Source organism: Mustela erminea, chromosome 4 (assembly GCF_009829155.1).
Source record: "Mustela erminea isolate mMusErm1 chromosome 4, mMusErm1.Pri, whole genome shotgun sequence".
In the NCBI taxonomy this organism is placed as follows: domain Eukaryota; kingdom Metazoa; phylum Chordata; class Mammalia; order Carnivora; family Mustelidae; genus Mustela; species Mustela erminea.
The window spans coordinates 126,025,354-126,043,436 of NC_045617.1; the positions used below are offsets into that span (position 1 = coordinate 126,025,354).

Genomic DNA, 18,083 nt, shown 5'->3' on the forward strand with positions numbered 1-18,083 from the left:
CCTATCTTGAAGGATTGTGAGAATTCAAGATGACATATGGAATGTAGCTAGTACTATTTCTAATTTATTTAACACTGTTAGGGCTAATATTGTTGCTTTTATCACTAAGGTATAGGGAAAGCTATCCTTTTAATTTCTTATAGTAACATCATAGATGAAAATGTAATCTTTTTAAAAAAGATTTGATTAAGGGCGCCTGGGTGGCTCAGTGGGTTAAAGCCTCTGCCTTCGGCTAATGTCATGATCCTAGGGTCCTGGGATCAGGCCCCGAATCAGGAATCTCTGCTCAGCAGGGAGCCTGCTTCCCTTCCTCTCTCTCTGCCTGCCTCTCTGCCTGGTTGTGATCTCTGTCTGTCAAATAAATAAATAAAATCTTTTTTAAAAATCTGATTAATTAATTAATTAATTAAGAGCACATTGGGGGAGGGGCAGAGGGAGAAGGACAGAGAATCTCAAGCAGCCCCTGTGCTGTGTAGAGCCGAAAGCAGCGTTCAATCTCATGATTCTGAGCCAAAATCAAGAGTCTGATGTTCAACTGACTGATCTACCCAGGCGGCTCAAAAATGTAATTTTTTCAAGTGGGTTGTCTTATAGTGTTTCTTTCATGCTTTCATGTTACTTCAACCTTGCATGTAATCCGACTTCTATTTTTGATCATTTTTTGAATAATTGTAACCAGAGTATGCAGGATTTTGTATTCTACTTTTCCCTAATTATTATAAATGTTTCATATGCTCTTGATTGTTTCTTGCCAAATGTTTACAGTATTAGAGCTGGGACGTAGCTGTGGACAAGACAAGGCCCTTGCCATGAGCTTATGTTCCAGTCAGGGTAGACAGTCCAGAGTACAGGAGATGTGAGTAAGACCATGTCCGCTACTGAGAGTGTTCGATGAAGACTGAAGAGGAAGCCAGCTGGATAAAGAGTGGGAAGGCTGGCTGGAGAAGGCCTTCCCAAATAGGTGACATGTGATCCAAGATTTGAATGACAAGAAAAAGCCAGTCCCATTAAGTCCTGAGGTAGGTGGGTCTTCCGGGGACACCACAGGTACATGGACGGTAGGGAGCAACATCCCTGGTCTGAGGGGCAGAGAGAAGGCCACTGAGTCTGGACAAATTGAATGAAGGGAATCAGAGCCCAAAAAGAAGTTGGAGAGGTAAAAAAAAAAAAAGGCCAAACCATGCCTGGCCTGCTGGGTAATTCCTCCCATGGGGCCCAGGCCTCTCCCAGCAAAGCCATGTTTTTGCAAGACTTGACTCTCTGGTCGGCCACAATCATATAGCTGGCTAACTCAACTAGTTCAGAAGTCTGATTTTCAGATGCCAGTGTAATTTTTCCAAGTGAGCATGGGACATTTAGCTAAATGTTTAAAAGGGTGGCTAAGGGACTTTTGCTGGGCATGCTCCAACCCCTTTCCCTCCCTAACAGAGCCGCCACTCTTTAATGTGTTTGTGCCACCCAGCCTAGAAACATCTGGCCACTCTTGAAGGGATTAGGTCCAGGCTACTGCAGTTAGGAGTCAGGACTCTGCCCAGCTGGCCCTGTAGGACACAGGGCCCAGGGGACTTCCTGGGGCCAGAGGGCAGGAGCCTGGCCTCCTGTGCGGTAGAAGGGCCAGACCTCTTCTGGCCGAAGGAGGACACGTTTGAGCTCCGGAGGGCGGCGAAGATGGTGCCCCACCCTTCACTTCCTCCTGTGTGAGCAGAATCCTGGTCAGACTGAAACTGTCCCTACCAATTCCCCTTTTTGGAAGGCACCTTCTTTTTCTCCGCTCGTTCTCAAGAGAATGGGACACAGCACTGAAACATGCTGGAATATTCAATTTTTTACCAAAGTCTAAGTACATAAAGGTTCACTCATCTACGTAGAAAGAACTTGGCTTTGCTTTAAAATGCTTAGTCCTGGGGCACCTGGGTGGCTCAGTCTTTAAGTGCCTTAAGTCATGATCCCACGGTCCTGGGATCCAGACCTACATGGGCTCCCCGCTTGGCGGGAAGCCTGCTTCTCCCTCCCACTTCCCCTGCTTGTGTTCCCTCTCTTGCTGTGTCTCTCTGTGTCAAATAATAAATAAAATCTTGAAAAAAATAAATAAAATGCATAGTCCTTTATCAGCCAGCTACGCACAATACAGATTTGGATTGTGTTCTGAGCCACTAGAGGCCTCAGGCCCTAGTTTTCACGGGCTCCAGGCTAGGCCGGAGCGGGGCTGCCTCAGGAGGAGAGGCCGTGAGAGAGGGGAGCATGTGAGGCGAGCAGAGAGAAGACTCACCGAAGGACTGGATTTGGAGGAAAGAGGATTTATAGGGAACTCCTAGGATTTTGGCTTGAATGGGGACCTTTCCATCGCTTTCAAAGACATTATATGAATTTACAAATGCTACCAGCAAAGTATGAGTGTAACTTTTTATCACAACACCAGCATTAGATTTTATCTCCTTTTGAAGAAAGCCCTCATTTTCGTGATTATGAAACAGAGACTCTTTGAAAAGATTACTTTTGTAAAATTACCTGTGTTCTCTTATATCATTCCATGGAACACACTGTCTTGTTTTGGATCTTGATTTGATGCCAAAGCCTCTCAGCTGAGGAAGTCTGGTTAACTCAGAGAAAGGAGCTCGGTTTCCACAGGCCCCAGCTGTGTTCGTGTGAAAGGAAGGAGAGGGGAAGGCAGCTCACCTTCTTCCATGACCCCTAGCTAGGGCATAGCTTCAGCTGTGCCTTAGGATGTGTAAGGAAAGGGTTAAGCCACCCTGTGTCCACTAGGCCCCACCGACATGGTTCGCTTTTAATCTGTGGCTTGTGGCAGGAGGAAGTCCGAGAGGTGGCCTTTCACATGACATCATAAAAGCCTGATTTATCGCCAGCCACCAAACATCTAGAAAATCATAACATCCTTTCAGGAAAATGCAGTGGAAAATAATCAGGTTGACTTTGATGAAAGCTTTGGTGGGGACTCCAAGTGTGACATTCTGCACAGTAACCCTTGGCAGGTGCCCTGTTTGCAGTCTGAGCAGCCTTCATGACAAAGCCCCGCGTCTGAGCTGCATGGCTGCCCACAGCGGAGCAGGGCTTTCATGTCCACAGATAAAACGAGAGTTTGGTTCGCACTCTGCCAGCTTGCCTAAAATAACACCAGAGTGTATGTGAAAATGCTCTGGGAATAACAGCTCTATCCAGATGTGAGGCATTCTCGGTTATGGAAATATCAAGATCCTACTCTTTTACCAAACCTGCAGCCATGATAGCAATGTCAAACGCTGCTGCTTCCTCTGCTGCTTCTGTTGACTTGCTCTTCTCCCCTTTCCTAAGACCACCTTCAGGACACAACTCTGCAGTCAGAACTTTTTCCTATGTAGTATTTCCAGAGCAGTGTCCCCTGTGGTGTCATTCTTAATATCTAAGGGAGCTAATAAGTGATGATAGAGATGACACACTCCAAAATCAAGGGGTGAATTCCTCAGACCACAAGGAATTGTTCCCAGGAATGTTTACATCTCTGTGTTGTTTCTCCTGCTCAGTAAGTTGACAAAAGCACCAAGCAGGAACCTCATTTTCTTTGGTGTGCATGATGTACTCTGCAAATAAACATAGGAAAGAGGGACAAAGATAGAGTACTGGATGGTTCTAGAATTCTGGCCACATCAAGTCTATAAAAGCTCACTGGCATAGAAGGTAGGCCTATCTTTGCAGATTGACATCAACACAGAAGATCCTGGGATTCCTGAGCCTTGGGGAAGAGAGGTGTTCTAAAGATTGGGCTAGGACTGACAAGGGCCTCGTCAGGGTTGAAAGTCTGGCAAAAATGAAGACTGGGACACAGTTCAAAGTTATGTTCACTTTGTTTTACTGCGACACCTCAATTGTGTTGTACGGAGACTTCATAGGATCAAAGACTCAACATCATTACACAGAGCCCCATGAAGGTTCCCAGAAGGTTGGTGCTTGGTGGAGGGAGGAGCTCCCAGTTTGGAGGAGCTCAGAGCCCGCGCCCCCACACTATCCACCTGAGAATGGGCTTCCTACTGCCGCATCACCCGGCCCTCACCGCCACCACTGTCAATTCCTTCAGTTTGATTTCTGAACTGGAAAGGCCTGCCCAAACCTGATTGTCCCAGGATTTTGTATAGGAACCAGGATGATGTGGGAGCTAGCACAGGGGTGAGCCCTAGCTCTGGTCCGGTCGCCTGAGTTCTGTCACTTGAGCTTTCCTCATCTGTCAATGAGGGAAGGGAGGGACTGGAAGAATTTTCAAGGTCCCTTCTAAGGCCCTGCTTGCTACTGGGCTAGCATAGCTGGTGCCTGCACAGGGCTGCGTTCCTTACATCAACCTTTAGGGATCCTGTGTGGCATCTCCTTGCCTAACGACAGCTCATTGTCTCGCAGAGGCTGCAGCAGAAGCAGTGGCTCTTGAGTTCTGCTCTAGCAGGCCTTGGTCTGGCTTAGCCTCAGCACGGTTCCAGGTATAGCCAGGCAGTGGGGGAGCTGGTAACTCAGTGCACAGTCAGATGGCAGAGGCCTCTGCGGCCCAGTTGCACCTCTGCCCATGGATGCTGTGCCCACAGGGCTGGAAGGCTCCACGCAGAGGGCGCTGGTTCGGAGGCAAGTGACCCGAGGAGGGAGGCAGGATTTTGGGTAGTGGTGTGCTGCACCAGAGGCCCAGAGGGAACTAGGGCTTCAAACACTCCCCAGATAAGCATCCCTGGACATTTGGGGAGCCTCCTACAGAGCCTGCCAGACTGAGTGTTTCAGCTCTCTTGTGGCTGTAAAACACATACTGGCAGTATCTATTGCCCAGAGCCGTGCGTGTCACTGCAGCGCTCGCACGGTAAATAAATACGGTGAAAGTGGGGGATATACTTCCCACCAATGAAGCTCATCACCAGATGGCCTGCCGTATGGAGTGCCACCAGGTCAGGAAGCCTCTGCTCAGGGGGCTCCTACGTGAGGTGCCCTCTTCAGTGGGTCGGGGGCTGCCCCCACTCCCCAGCCCTGGCCCTTCGGGACTCAGCTGTGGAGGGCCTCTGGCTGCTGTTCACTCAGACTGGCTCTGTGCCCATGACTAGCTTTGGGGTGGGGGGCTTGGGGAGATCTCTGAGCCGGCAGTAAGAGCATCTGTTTATTGGGCCCCTTGTCTGAGCTGTGTAGTGCTTTACTATTTGAAAAGCATATTTTGGCCTATTTTTTTTTTTTTTTACATAATTCTGGCAACATTCAGCCATCCACACACTCAGTAGCCATAATCACCTGGCCTTTGAGTGGCTCAAGGTCCTGTAGTAAGAGACTAGCGAACTCGTGGCGTATCATCTGATTCGTGCCACAGCACAGAGTGGGCCAGAGCATGTGAACAGAGGGGAAGCCACATGAGTACAGGGAGGAGGCACAGGGTTGAGACCTGAAGAGGGACAAGAAAGGGGAGGAGAATGAGCATTGTGGTGGCCTTAAATGTGCCCTGGGGTAAGCCTGTACCTGAGGCACCTGCATAAATCAGTAATGGGAGGACTCGTCTTAACATGGTCCCTTTGGAACCAGGAAGAGCTACCCTCACAAAGGGCCAGAAGAGGGGACCGCAGCCCTTCAGGGACCAAGGCTCTCAGAGATCTTTTCAGAGTAAATGCTCCCTGAGCTGGATCGTGAACCATGAGTGGGATGGAGGACAGCAAAGGGCAAAGGTAAAGACAGCATAGGTGTCAGATCAGGAGCTGAAGCGCACAAGGGGGTTACAGAACCTTCTGTGACTTGCAGGTTGGGATGGCTGGGGCAGCGTGGTGTGGAATCCCCCCTTGTGCTGGCTGTGGACCCCAGGTTCACAGTCCGGAGGGCTAGGTTAGCATGACGGGCGGAGCTGGGCCTCAGAGGAATACCAGTACTGACTGTCACTCACTACCCAAGCCTCAGTTTTATAATTTTAAACCTGTTACATTCTATCTGCATGTAATAAAGATCGGAGATACCGTAAGTGCTTAGAACAGTGGCTGATGCTGGGCGGGCTCTCCACAAATGGCGACTACTGTCAGTGTGTAACACGAAGGCTCCATCGGGGCCTAGGGCGTCTAGCAGATGCCTTGGAGGCCACGCCAGGCCTTGGAGCTGGTTCTCCAAAGTGGCTGCCCGGCACTCCGCCGCCGACACCTCATCAGACTGTTAGTTCCCCATAGCCTGTCATTGTCTTGCTTGTCCTCATTTATTTAAACCGTACCCCTGTGAAAACACATGGGACTTGGGGGCAGAGAGACTTAGGCTGACAACCCAGATTCACCAGTCCAAGTGGGGGAAGCAGCTCAAGCTAGGGCCCTGTGGTGATAGGAGCTGGCTGGTCAGAAGCCCCCGAGGTGGGGTGAGGTAAGCTGTTACATGTGGCAATGAATCCAGGATGTAAGGATCGATAACTTTGTCAAAAAGATCCCTGGATATATTCCTTCATCTGGGTACTCATCAGACCCTCTGCCTAGGGGTGGCTTCAGGGATCCACTTGGGGAACCTGTTGACCACCGAGGGGCTGGTGATCAGATTGGAGCCATTTTGGGGCATCTGGGGAAAGGGATGGAGGCCAGAGCAGCACACACAGACTCTGTGAGGAGTTCCGAAGCCCAGAGCCCAAGAGGAATCCCTCGCTCACTCGGGTCCTCTTCTACATGTAGGCACCCTGGAGTTTCTGGAAGAGTAGAGTGAGACCCAATACTGTAAGTTTCTGTGGGATAACCTAAGTCACTGTCACCAAGTTAGCAAAAATAAATGGAGGCCAATTAATAGCACACAGATGGTGCCGCAGGGTTATGGAACAGAGGAGGTCTTTTAGGAGAGAAGATTTACCTTCTCCCTCTCAGAGGAGGGAGACACTTCCCCCATGGTCAGGGCACCTCACAGCCGTGCCTGACTCGAGCCTGTGGCAGAACCTGAACGGCCACTTTGATCTTTATCGGGTGACTCAGTGCTTCTTGCACCACCATCCCTCTGACTGGAGCCCTGGCAAGGGCGTAGTATCCAAGGAGGCACAGAGGGGAGAGGAGGAAAAGACGCATTAGCCATCCTGGCAGATGAGCTCAGGTCTGAAGACTCAGAGCATCACGCTTCGGGGGCCTGGTGCTCCCAGCTCATTTCTCGCGAATGGTTTCTCTCTCTGCTACACTCTTCTCTCTCCTTTCCTTCTCAAGGAGCCACTTACAGTAGAGGCTTTTAAATATTGGCCAACCTTCTGTTTAATACTGTATATATGTCGTGGGGGCTCCTTGTACTTCTCTGGCTTACCCTCATGGAGGGGAACTAGAAAAGCTCCTAGCAACTCAACACATCTTTTTCCCTAAAATGATGCAAGACACCTTAGAAAGTTCCTTAGCACCCAAAAGAAGGCCCTGACCCCACCTGCCCCTTTGGGATTTCCTGCCCGTTCTTGCTGGTTACCCGCTAAGAAGGGACGCCCCTGGCCTTCTGCGCCCCACATTGCTCTCTCCTTTTGTCCAGTGCTCTCTGCGTGGAGGTCATGTTCTGTAGACACCGGCGGACAGTGGCAGGCTGCATTTCTCTGAAATCTGCCCCATTTCAGCTTATTTCCTTGTCATCAGTTCTGTAACTGTTCTGGCCTGTGTGAAATGGTTGGTTCGGTGAGGGGGAGAAAATACATTTCTCCTTTTAAACCTTTAAAATACCACCCTCTCCTCAGGTGAAGGCCAACCTAGCCTCGTGCTCTGGGCTGGAGAACTGGGTTTCTGGTGACCATAATCTCGAGTTATAAATGGAGTGTGTTTATTCATCCTCATGAGTAGAAACACAGTGTAATATCTTGACTTAATAGAACCTGCCTCATGACCTGCAGGTAGTGTCTGTGTGCCAGCTGTGCCAGGCCTGTAAGGAGGGGGAGGAGCTGGGGCCCAGCAGGGGCTGTCCCTTGAGTCCTACAGGAAGTCACGGGGCTCAGTGGTGCTCGGGGCAGGATGACTCTGATCCCAGTGCACACTAGGAGCAGCCAGCCAGAAGCATCCCCTTACCTTTGCTCCTCACGTAACACCCCTCCTCACTCGGAGCGTTTCCTTTTCTTTTTGTGATTTAATTTTTTTCCTCTTTTGGAATAGCTGCTTATGGGGGGGACTCCTCAGGGGCTTTCAACCACCGCCTCTGGCCTCTGGCCGTGAAAGAGTGGACACAGCTACATCCTCGGGGTGTCTTCTGAGGAGGTGGGCATCAGGCAGATCAAGCCGGTACTTTCTTTCCTTTTCTTGATCTCTACCTTTCTTGATCTCGGTTTCCTCAGCGAAATCAGTGTTCCTCAGCAAATTTGTGGATTTTGTTTAAAGGAGTTAGTGGGATCCTTAGCAAGGCTGAATGAATCAGAATTTCCAAGGGAAGCTGTCCTAGGATCACTTCCTCAGATCCATACGCATTTTGGGGTCTTACTCAGTTTGGTGTCGCTGGGACCCAGCCCACTTCTGGGTACACAACAGGCATTATAAGGAAAAATGGACTCTCCTTAAATTGCAGCCCGACTGTCCACAGTTCAGCTGGACATTTCCATGTCTGCCCTACCCGGGGAGGTTCTTTTGCTTTAATTACTCCCATCACCAAGTGGCTCCCAAGTTGCTTAAATGAGGCAAGTGGAGCCTGTAAAAGCCCCTTTGAAACACTGAAAAGCACAAGGAAGAACACCCTGGAGGTGAGCGATCCCAGGAGACCACATCCGGATTCTGCCTCAGCAGACCGGCTCCCAGGACTCACAGGCCCCTTGAGCCCCCAGCTTCCCCGGATGCCTATCCTCCCAGCCCGAGGCCCAGCCCCATGGCAGGCATCCTGCTGGGTCCTGACTGTGTATTTCCTGCCTGCTCCCCTGGCAACCTTGAGCTGCTCCCTGGATACCCTCCAGCTGTACAGGCCAGGCCTGGCAGGCCCACGCCCACAGCACCAGCACTTAGCCTGTAGCCTCTAGGATGACGTGACCAACTCCAGGAAGACCCTCCCCTGCCAGGTGAGACCCCCCCAACCCCACCTTGAAGGTGTTGAGGAAACATGTGAGTTATGGTATGCACGTGAGTGCCCTTCAGACCTGGGTGCGCACACTATGACTGTGACTGGTGGCCTGTCAGCAACACTGGTAAATTACCAACGTGACACGCCCTGCCGGGCTTCCAAGTCTGCCCTCAACATGGCCCCCAAGCCTTCTGCTTCTCTCAATTTCCAGAAAAGGGCCATAGAGCAGCTACACTGAACTCCCCGACCAGCTCAAGACCTTTCACAGACTGCCCTTTGCTCCTGCTTTTCTCAGAGCCTTGTACTTGAGCCTCCCGCGCTCGGTGTGTTTTCACGGTACCACTGCTGCGTTGGTGCAAGCCTCCAGGACCTGCACACACATGTGGGCACGGCCCCCAGCACCGGCCGGTGCCCCAGCGTGCCTCCGTGCCTCGGGCCACCACTCTTTCTGCGGCCACGACTCCTGCACACTCACTCTGCAGTTTCCGTCTACTATAGCACCTCATTCTCCCAGTCACTTTAGGTGCTAGATATCATCTCCAGTTTGCAGATGAGGAAACAGAGTAACCTGCCTGAGATCACAGAGTGCTGGCTGGGTGTGGAGGGCGATGAGCTTCAGCTTCTGGCCTGCTTTACTCCTCAGCCCTTTGCTTTTAGCCATTGAGCTTCTCTCCCCCAGTTGGGTGAAAGAAAGTTCCACGGGGGCAGAAATTGTTCCTTGCCCATGTGCAGGGACCCACGCAGTATGCAGGATGGCCTCCTGAGCACAGACCCTTCCCTTTGGAAGTTCTCCCCTGCTTCTTTCCATCACGGCATCCTCTTAGTGTCCCTTCTGGCCCTCTTCACAGCTTGTAATTACTTTGTCAATTAATTTATTGTTCTACTGTCAGCCTCCCTAAAATGTAAGCTCCACGAGGGGCAGGATGTGCCTTTCTCATTTATCTCTATCTTCAAGATCTAGCACTGTGGCTGGCACACAGGACGCACTCAGTAGCTGTTGGATGGATACAGGAATGCTTAAAATGAAGTCAGTGTATTCCTTTCACTATTCCTATTGCATTGTAACCATCACCATCCCCTCCCCCACTGAGAATTCTGGTCAACTTTAGTTTTTTCTTCTCTACTCTGCCCACATCATTTTCAAATATATTGCTCTCAGATTTTCCTTTCATAGCCTTCAGATCCATGTACTTGGATGACGACAGTCCCCGCTCCCTTCAAAGACCAGTGTCTGCCTGGCTCCAGTGTCCCTTATCTCCCTGGGATGCTGCTCATTCTTTCAGAAGCTCTTTGGGACATTCCTTCAATTAGAAAGCTTTATTAGTTGCTAAGTAAAATCCAAGTTCTTCCTCTGACTTCTAATATCTTTGACAGTTTGATCTCAAGCTACTTTTCCAGTTTTACTCCCTACATTCAGGAAAGGTTGGACTGACCAGGAAGCACACACATACTCAGGTCTCCCCCACCTTTCGGAATCTAGAAATCCAATGAAGAAGCATTAATCTCATGCTGATCATCACATTCCGGGTACTGCATGCTGAAAGTACACAGCTAAACACCTCGAGGCTGGAGAGGGAAGGTTAATTCACAAGCGAGGACAAAGAGAGCTGGTGGGTCTCAATCAGCCTGCCTCCCAATTAGGTCTTGATGGCTCCCTTGGACACGGGAGGTCAGGCCTCCTGCCCCTTCCCTGGCCTGGCCAGGTGGGAGCTGAGTAGGAAAGGACTTTGCAGGGGCGCCTCAGTGGCTTAGTCAGTTGAGTATTCGACTGTTGGTTTGGCTCAGGTCATGATTTCCTGGTTGTGGGATTAAGCCCTGAGTCAGGCTCTGTACTGGGTGTGGGGTCTGCTTCAGATTCTCTCTCCCTCTGCTTCTCACCCACAGTCTCGCTCTTTTTCTCTAAATAAATAAATAAATAAATAAATAAAGTCTTTAAAAAAATAGACTTTGCATAAAGGTGACAAGACCTAGTAGGGGAGCTGAGCAGGTGCCAGAGGGACAGGCTCTTGGCCCCTCTCCCGGGGGCACTGGTGCTCCATAGGGAACAATGACCAGAGACTTGGGAGAACCAGCCTGTCCAATAGATGATTTTAAACTGTTTTATTCATTAAGATATACCTTATCTGCCACATCCTTGAAATGACAGAACATCTTATTTGCTATGTGATGTGGGAAATGGCAGATGCAGGAGATTCAGACAAGGATGGAGAGCCCAGCAGAAGCAGGAGACGCCCTGAAGCCAGGTAATTCACACAACTGCTGGGAGAAGAAACACTGCGTTGCCTTTTGCACACAGGGACAGGAATTTAAGCAGGGTTGGTTTTTTTGTTTGTTTGTTTGTTTGTTTGTTTGTTTTTAAAGATAGTCCTTAGTAGGCTGAAAGGTCTGGAAGCATCCATGTGGCTGAGCTTCCAGTCACCGATACTAACACAGTACCTTTAGCTGTGCACAGAATGGTCAGGGAGATAGGCCTCTAAGCCAATCATGGCAGCTTAGTGACTGGGGCTGTTCATGGGGACAGTGGAGGAGAAAAGGGAGGTGAGGTGGGTGTGCATTCTTTCATGGGACAGACAGGTTTTGCAGAGGAGAGGGTGTCTGGGCTGAGTCCTGCAGAGTCACAGAAACCTTCTCAGGCCAGGGTGGGAAGGACAAGCTATTCCTTCTTCTTGGGATGTCCTTCTTTCCATCTGGACCTACTCATAGCATACCCACTCCTCAGGAGCCAGCTTAGATGCCACCTCTCCCCAGAGCTGCTGATCTTAAGTGACCTGGTCTTCCTTCAGACTCGGGCAGCTCTACGCTCTTCCCACTGACACAGCTCCGTCCTCCACATCCTAGATGTGGGGGGCTTATTGCCACACTGTCCACACTGCAAGCAAATGACACATATTCTGCCTACAGTTAGTGCTCAAGATCTGTTTCCTGAAAGAGTGATCAGATTCCTTGTTTTAAGGAAGGAAAGTCTGATTTGATGAGAACACACGTGGGGCTTGATAATTTGGGCCATGGTATCTTCTCTTCTCAGGATTTTCTTATTATTATTCTTTCAAAGTGATGATGTAAGTTATTCTGTGTGAAACGCTATCACAGGAAGTCACATCTCAACATACCTGCACATTTCATCATCTAGTTTGATTTGAAGAAAACCTTTCTCTCCAATGCCATGCTTTCTGAGTTGCTTACTTCTTGGAAACTGCCTATGGAGCTGCATTCAGCAACACGGGAGGCTCTACAGGTTGTGGTGCCATCACTGTCGAGGGCTGCGCCATAAGGTATGGCTCAATTTTGTAACTAGCAACACCATGTTACTGAATTTATGTGAGAAAAACATACAAAAAGCATCACTTCTGCTAAACTCTTATTCCTTGCTAATCTAATTAAGAAAGTTTTGAGTCAGTGTTAAAGATACACAGTTAAATTTTCCTCTGTACAAGGAAAAGTGTGGCTCTTATTTCCTCCACAAAAATGCAAAGTTGTTTGCACAGAGAATTGTCAGATCTGTAGTTTCATAATCCTTTAATGCACAGGTAGCTTGGTTAATTACCACTCCCAAATAATGAAACACTGCAACTATGTACAATTTTAAATGAAATCACTCTCGTAAAATAGCTGCATTTTATTGGTCTAAGTGTAAAAATATTGTGGTGATCTGTGGCTGCTGCCTCTCTGTTTAATATTTCTGCTGGCTACAGCGGAGACCTTGCTGATAAAGGATCTAAAACATAAACAGTCTTCTCCCTAGAGCTCCTCTTTGAATTTATTGCTTTAAATTTCCAGATATAATGGCTTTAAAGGCAACACTGTATGGAATCAGAACTAGAGAGAACATGAGCCTTTTTAAGGCAAGCTTTTAAAATACACAAATGTAATTACAATTCTTATTTTTGAAAGAAGTGTTAACTTAGAGTATTGCTACAAAATACTATTCACATGCTAGGTTTCAGATGATGCTAAAAATCACTTGCCATAAAACTGGGCTTCACTGGCACAGGTGTGCAATAGCCCTTTCTGGTCATTAGGGTCCTGTTTTAGAATAATATTGCGATGCAGCTCTCAGCAAATAAACCTGGGAAGAGATGACACTATCGCACTGTGGGGTTTTTATGTAGTCTTGCTATGACTCACCTCGACCCCAACAGATGAGAAAACTCAGTCTCAGAGGTCAGTTTGGGAGATTAGACTATTTGGTAATTTTTCAATCTCAGTATAACACAGTCTTCTCATGTATTCTGTGGCAACAATATTAAAAGTGTTTGTAACACTGTGTACCTAGCCTCTTGTAGAGCACAAGTAATAATACATTTTAATTTTTCTAATAATGCATTCATTAAACTATGATTCCTAGAGGAACTGAAATCCTCTATTATTGCACCTTATGAGACGAAAGGATGTTACACAAGGTACAAACGCAATAGATCCAAATGTTCTTGCCCTAATCTCTACATCTTGTTTATATGCAGGCCAAAGGGCATTTTTTTTTCTCTTTTGCTACATTCCAACTCATTCTCAAACAAAAGGTCAGTTACCATAGTAGGTTCTTTCCAAGCCATCTCTTATTTATTCCTAAAGGAAAGTTTATTGCATCAGTTTCTAATAAAGACATTTTTACTGTGTTTCAAAGGCACCTCTTAGATGTTATGGTCCTAATGCCTCTTTAAGAAAATAGTTCTAACATGTTTTATTTCTTTATGTGGGTGACCAGTTCCTGGCTTCATAGTTCCCCAAATGTATCTTCCAGAGAGCCCTAAAAAGAACACAATGAACTTTCCAGCACGCCTCCTGGCCAGCGAATCTGAACCTCACCTTATGAGAAAGGCCCCAGGTAACTAGCCGCCTGGTGGTCTGATGGTGCGAGCAGCCAAGCACTTCTGTGTGGCCTCACGTTCTTCAGCTGTGAAGGGACAGGGCTGGGGTTGACACCTGAAGCCCCTCTCAGCTCTAAGGCTCTAAGCTCCAGCACTGCAGCCTTTTCCTTCCCTTGCTTCAGTGTTTGGAGACTGAAGTCAGTGACTGCACTCGGAGCCCAGAGAGCTGTAACTGTCAGGGCAGCTGTGAGCCCCGCAAAGGCGCGAAGGATTAACTTGCGCACTCGCCTCTAACACCTGTCTTCTGACAGCATTCTTAATGACCAAACTCCGCGCCAAGAAAACAACAACTAGTAACTCTACATCAATTTCTTTCTTTACAGATGGGAAGAGGCTCCTTGAAGTGCGGCCACACTCCCCCTGAGTGTGCTGTTGATGGATTGGGATGGTGGCACCTATTTAAAGAATATGTGAGGGGCGCATGGGTGGCTCAGTCAGTTAAGCATTTCCTTCCACTCAGGTTGTGATCTCAGGGTCCTAGGATGGAATCGCACATGGGGTACCCTGCTTGGCAGGTTGTCTGCTTCTCCCTTTCCCTCTGCCCCTCCCTCTCCACTTGTGCTTTCTTTCACTCTCTCTCTCTCTCAAATAAATAAACAAAATATTTAAAAAAAATACAAAGAATATGTAAGACACGGCACAGTCCATTAGTAACCGGGTAGAACCAGAAAGGCTCCAAGAAGGCTGCCAATTATTGTTTTTTTTTTTAATCACCAAGTAGGATAACATACAAGGACAGAGGGGGAAACTCCTCTTAACTCACTATCTGTTGACTAAATGTTTTAGAGAATGACGGCAGTCTCCTTAGATTGGGAAGAAAATGAACAAATGAATGAAACAGGAAAATAGCTGGTGACCTTGCCAGGCCCTCCTGGGGAGGCAGGGCCAGCTCCACGGCCTGTGACAGAACCAGATTGACCATGAAAATTGGTGAGTAGCTTTACCGGACTCTTCCTGGGATGAAAACAAGGCTTGGCTTTCAACAGGTACATGTTTCCCTCCGAGCACCTTATCTCAGTAATTATGGCCACGCTGGGTTTCACCACTATTTAAGTGTGCACACTCCCCTTCGATCTAATCAGGCAAGGAGCCACTTTGGGGCTGGCAGACTTGTGCCTGCCGCGGCACGCAGGCAGCGGCCCACACTCACCCCCATGGCTTGTTCTCATCCTGTCCTAGCTCACTCCTGTCATACAGGTTAGGAGGACTCAGTGACGAGTTCAAAGAGTCAGGCTGATCTAAGTGAGTGCTCTGGATGGAGCAAATTGCTGAGGCCAGGTGCACTTTCCTCATGGGCTATCCTACACACCGTTCTTCGATCTGTGTTTCTGATTTTTCCCGGAAGGGGACAGAGAAGGGAAGATGACATTCTCCTGGAAACAACACCCTTCCAGGATGCTCCCTGAGCCTCAATTTCTGGGTCTTGGGTCACCAAGGCTCCGACTATGCTGTGTGTAGTAGAGCAGCAGTTGGCCATGTCTAGGATCGGGGATTAGAACACATGTGGGTCTCTTGCCCAGGAGATCTAAAGCCCTGGTTCGGGCTTTAGATCTAAAGCCCTCCCGCATTCCTGACCTTGGAATGAGTAGATGTGGATGTGGCCTTTAAGTAGTGTTATACAAGTAGTGTTGTAGGGGTGTGACTGCTCGGTGTTTCATGTTTCTGGGACGATCTCTCTGCACCTCCCTGTTCATCGTGGGTCTCAATTTCACAACCCTGAGATCATGACCTGAGCCCAAACCAAGAGTCAGACGTTTAACCAACTGGGCCCCCCAGGTGCCCCAATCCCTGTTCATCTTTAGATGGAAGCCATGATCTCTGCCCCCACAGAGCTGTGAGGAAGACTAGATGAGATAATGGATGAAAATCTGTAGAACCAGGCTCTTCATAATCATCAGAATGTTGGAATCTTTCCTCCTTCCTGTCCTAAACAATCAACTGCACAGATGCCTTTTTTTCCAAGCATGGATTGGCAAGAAACACCCTGAACTTCAACATCACATGCTCAGCTGGCTATCCTCTGCACTGTACATGCCTGGAACCAAAAGTTCCTTGTTTTATGTTCTCTTTACTGATAGTGACACAGAACTCTGAGAATTAATCTGAGCATATTCTTGGTTGAACCGGTAGATCTGAGATTGGTAGGAGTTTCCTAAGAAACTGTTTTTTTGTTTGTTTGTTTGCCTGCTCAGACACTGTCTAAGGTCTCCTTCTGTCTATATTTTGCTGTTTGTCCTTCCCCTGCTTGTCAGATGTGCCAAATCTGCTACACACACATAGATACACGGGGTGCTGTCTGGGCTTTCTGCCCAGTCTCTGCCAGGTTATCCATTTCTGCTTAAGATTCCCCTTGACCTCTCAGGCTTGCTTGCTTTTTTTTTTTTTTTTAAAGATTTTATTTATTTATTTGACAGAGAGAGATCACAAGTAGGCAGAGAGGCAGGCAGAGAGAGAGAGAGGAGGAAACAGGCTCCCTGCTGAGCAGAGAGCCCGATGCGGGACTCGATCCCAGGACCCTGAGATCATGACCTGAGCTGAAGGCAGCGGCTTAACCCACTGAGCCACCCAGGCGCCCCTTGCTTGCTTTTTATTTTTGCTTTCCAGTCCATTTCTGGTCACTCAGGTCACCAGCCCACTGGATCCCTGGCTTTACTGCTTCTTTTCTCCATTCTGCCACTCCCATCAGTCTCCCAGGGGTCCTAATGCTGGTCAGACAGGCTTTCCGCCTCTGACTCTCATGGCATCACCTTGATGCACTCAATAAGTGTCATTTCTCACCTATGCCGTTGACTTATTCTTTTTAAAGAAATTTTATTTTATTTAAATTTAATTAGTTAACATACAGCATATTATTAATTTCAGAGGTAGTGTCAGTGATTGGTCAGTTGCATATAACCCCCAATGCTGATCAAATCACATGCCCCCCTTAATGCCCATCACCAAAGTTACCTCATCTCCCCACCCACCTCCCCTCTAGTAACCTTCAGTTTGTTTCCTATAGTTAAGAGCCTCTTACAGTTTGTTTCCCCCTCTGATTCTGGTGGTCTTGACTTATTCTATAATTTGTCTCACTCAAACTGGACTGTAAGCTGCTCTAGGAAAAATATTAAATTTTTCCTTTTCCCCTGATCAAAGATGGTGCTGGGCTTATAATGGGGCTTCAAAAACAAGTGCAAAAGACAGGAATAAATGGAAAGACATCTTGTGTTCATGGAATGGAAGACTTAATATTGTTAAGATGACAATACTAGCCAAAGAAATCTGTACATTTAATGCAATCCTTATTAAAATCCCAATGGATCTTTTGTCAGAAATAAAAATCCATACTAAAATTCACACAGAGTCTCAAGGGATTGAGAATAGGTTAAAGAATCTTTAAAAAGAGGAACAAAGTTATAGGTCTCACACTTCCTGACTTCAAAACTTGTTACTAAGTTCTGGTAATCAAAGCAGTGTGGTATTGGCATAAAGACAGATGAACAGACCAAGGGAATGAAATAGAGATTCCAGAAATAAACCCTCACGTACTTTTTTTTTTTTTTTAAGATTTTATTTATTTATTTGACAGAGAGAGATCACAAGTAGAGAGAGAGGCAGGCAGAGAGAGAGAGGGAAGCAGGCTCCCTGCTGAGCAGAGAGCCCGATGCGGGCCTCGATCCCAGGACCCTGAGATCATGACCTGAGCCGAAGGCAGCGGCTTAACCCACTGAGCCACCCAGGCGCCCCCTCACGTACTTTTTGACAAGAGTACCAAGACCACTCAAGAGGGGAAAGGACAGTCTTAAACAAATGATGCCAGGAAACCTGGATTGAAGTTGGACCTTTACCTTTCACCATGTACAAAAGTTGACTCAAAATAGATGAAAGACCTAAACTTAAGAGTTAAAATTATAAAACTGTCAGAAGAAAACAAAGGAAAACTTTTAGACACTGGATCTGGTAATAATTTCTTGAATAGGACACCAAAAGTGCAGGCAATAAAAATAAAGAATAGATAAACTGGACTACATCAGAATTTAAGAATTTTGTGCATCAAAGGACACAATGAACAGAGTGGAAAGGCAACCTACAGAATGGGAGAGAATATTTGTAAATCATCTATGTGATAGGAGGATAATATTCAGAATGTATAAAGAACTCCTACAACTCAACAACAAAATAACCAAAGTTTTAAAAATGGGCAAAAGACTTGAATAGACATTTCTTCAACAAAGATAAACAAATAGCCAATAAGCGAATGAAAAGATACTCAACACTGCTAAC

General features: G+C 47.6%; 1 protein-coding gene and 1 long non-coding RNA gene across 4 annotated transcripts in view; both read right to left on the reverse strand.

The window, feature by feature from the left end:
- Window positions 1-18,083, reverse strand: part of GMDS (GDP-mannose 4,6-dehydratase) — a 622,428-nt gene that overhangs the window by 9,811 nt on the left and 594,534 nt on the right. The gene's annotated exons all lie outside the window — the stretch shown is intronic.
- LOC116589062 lies at window positions 16,638-17,850 on the reverse strand. Its single transcript, XR_004285164.1, has 2 exons — window positions 17,556-17,850; window positions 16,638-17,347 (listed from the first exon to the last, which is right to left on the reverse strand). It is a non-coding gene; the product is annotated as an uncharacterized LOC116589062 (long non-coding RNA).